Genomic DNA, 2713 nt, shown 5'->3' on the forward strand with positions numbered 1-2713 from the left:
GGTCTATTAATGGTAGCAGTGTGTGACCTTTACTGGTGACGGAGAAGGAGAGTTCTTCTCCCTGCAGCGCCCTCCGTGGACCGTACGCTGGTGCGGAGAAGTCATGTGACTGAAGTCGTGAAGTCGTTTCCTTCTCACTCTGTTGGTGTTTTTGTTCTCCCGTGGATGTGGCATCAACGGCCAAGTCACTTTATGGCCACATTTGATATTTTTAGTCAGACTGGAGTCTCCGCCCACCGGACTGGTTATGACTCTGGAATGTACGAGTGAACGCACACACACACACCGAGAGAACGAGACAAAAAAAAAAACTCCACTCCACCGAGGGAACTGAAAGTTGATCAGGTGAACTCCACTCAGGAAAAAAACCGAGGGAACTGAAAGTTGATCAGGTGTGAACGGCGTTATATTCTGTATCGTGATATACGTATCACGATCACAGGGACGACGATACGATTTTTTACGATACTATAGGTGCGACAATATATTGAGGTTTTTTTAAACAATTGTTGATAAAAAGTTACAGTTCTGTAGAATATCGATACAGTATCGTGAAACGAAGTATCGTAATATTTCAGTGTTTTCTTACGATCGTATTATTTATTGTCAGATCCGTTAGTCTTCTGTGGATTAATCTTATCTTCTCAGCACCACCTACTGGCTGGAGGCTTGTCCTATTGACTTTAGACTTTGGTCATAGCGTCCCCTGCAGTTGAAGGTGGGAAACGACCATATTTGGACGTTCCTAATTGGACAGGATGTTAACGTCTGAGAACCAACCGTGTCGTTGTTCGTTGTTCACAGACGTGAAGGACTGAGGCAGCAGCGTGTCCAGGTCTGTCCCTGGTCTCCTGTGTCTTTAGGGTTAGGGTTTGATTCCTCTGCCCCCCCCCCGACCCCCCTGGGGTTCTGAAGGGCAGAACAGACGATTGTTTCAGTCTTAATGAGAAGAAGTCAGTTATGAAAGGAGACAAAAAAGTCAAAAGTAAAAAGACATGACTTCCCACTGATGAACTGTGATCATTCCCATAAGACACCACTGGCAGCACATCTGGCCCGGCCCTGGAGCCAGATGGTGATGAAGAGCCTCAGCATGTCCTTTATTTACTCCTGTTTACACAGACCGTGCTGCCAGCGCCTCATTGTTCACAGAGAACCTTTGTCTCACAGAGTTTACAGGAATTTCTTTTCTTTTTTTTTTGTTCATACAAGGTCCTCTGTCTTCAGAACCCTATAATGGAGCGCTGCGTCTCGTTCCGTACGCCGCTGTATCAAACCATGACATCAGCTCTGTTATAATTGTTTCCAGACCAGGCACGGACTTTGTTTTTGATTTATTTTCCATTTCTTTGCGCGGGTCTCAGTGGCTCGGCATTAGCAGATAATAAAAAACGGTCGACGTGTATGATGTCATCGAGACACAGCACAGGGTGACGGAGGTTCTACAACGGACGTCTCTGTGGTGTCAGTTGACCTGTCTGTGATGAAGACCGTTGGGTTTCTCTGACCTTCGTCTCCGACTTTGTTCAGGCCAATTATAAAAGTAGGAGGAAAAGTAGGGAGTGAGCTGAAACTGGACTCTGGGGGGAGAGGGAGGGTGTGGGGGTGCAGTTGGAGCTGAAATGTAGAGAAACCATATGTATGGAGTTGAAGAAATGGCGTTTTATGAGACGGAGTGGGCCTCTGCCTGGAATTCTCAATGACATCATTCTGTAGCTCAGCTCTGCAGAACCAGGACGGGGGAGACGGGGGAGACGAGAGGGCCGGGCCTGTGAGGCAGCAGGGGGTAACTACACACTCAGTTCTGCAGAACTCTCTTGGTGGTGATGATGTCATCAGGTGATGTCATCAGGACATCACTGTAGTCTGGAGGTCACTGAAGTAAACAAGGCTGCAGTGTGTGTTCTGTCACTGCTACAGACCAACAGTCGGACCTCCAGAACCTGGAGAACCAGAACCTGGAGAACCAGAACCTGGAGAACGTTAAACAACCACCTAAAAAAACCTCCTCTCCTCTGCTGCTAAACATAAGGCTCACTGCTCCACTGTGTCCGGTGGTAATCACTGGGTTGTTTCAAGAGAGAGTTTTCCCCTTAGGCTGGTGGTTCTCAAAGTGGGGGGCATGGATCCAGTGCAGGGCAGGAGGTGGATTTTTTTTTTTCTTTTTTTTTCATTGAATTGTGTTTAAATCAATTCAATATTCTACTGAATGGGTTTCTTTATTGACAGTTAACAGTCAGATGTTCACAGTCAGATGTTCACAGTCAGATGTTCACAGTCAGATGTTCCCGTCGTGGTTCAGGTTCTACTGACTCCTTCACAGCAGCTTCACTTGGTTTTTTTGTTGTTTCCTGTCTGTGTGGAAAAAATGGAATTCAGGAAGTGAGGAGTATTTGGAGCCATGGTTCCACTGAGTGTCACCAGAGAGTAGGGTCATGGTCCACCACTGAAATAGACTGTTACTGACTGACTGTCTGTCTGACTGACTGACTGACTGTCTGACTGACTGACTGACTGTCTGACTGACTGACTGACTGTCTGACTGACTGACTGACTGTCTGACTGACTGACTGACTGTCTGACTGACTGACTGACTGTCTGACTGACTGACTGACTGTCTGACTGACTGACTGACTGTCTGACTGACTGACTGACTGTCTGACTGACTGACTGACTGTCTGACTGACTGACTGACTGTCTGACTGACTGACTG

General features: G+C 47.0%; 1 protein-coding gene across 1 annotated transcript in view; it reads left to right on the forward strand.

Moving 5' to 3' along the window:
* The window catches only part of LOC103385528 (IQ motif and SEC7 domain-containing protein 1), a 90924-nt gene that overhangs the window by 50385 nt on the left and 37826 nt on the right, over positions 1-2713 (forward strand).

Source organism: Cynoglossus semilaevis, chromosome 10 (genome assembly GCF_000523025.1).
Source record: "Cynoglossus semilaevis isolate Cse_v1.0 chromosome 10, Cse_v1.0, whole genome shotgun sequence".
NCBI lineage: Eukaryota > Metazoa > Chordata > Actinopteri > Pleuronectiformes > Cynoglossidae > Cynoglossus > Cynoglossus semilaevis.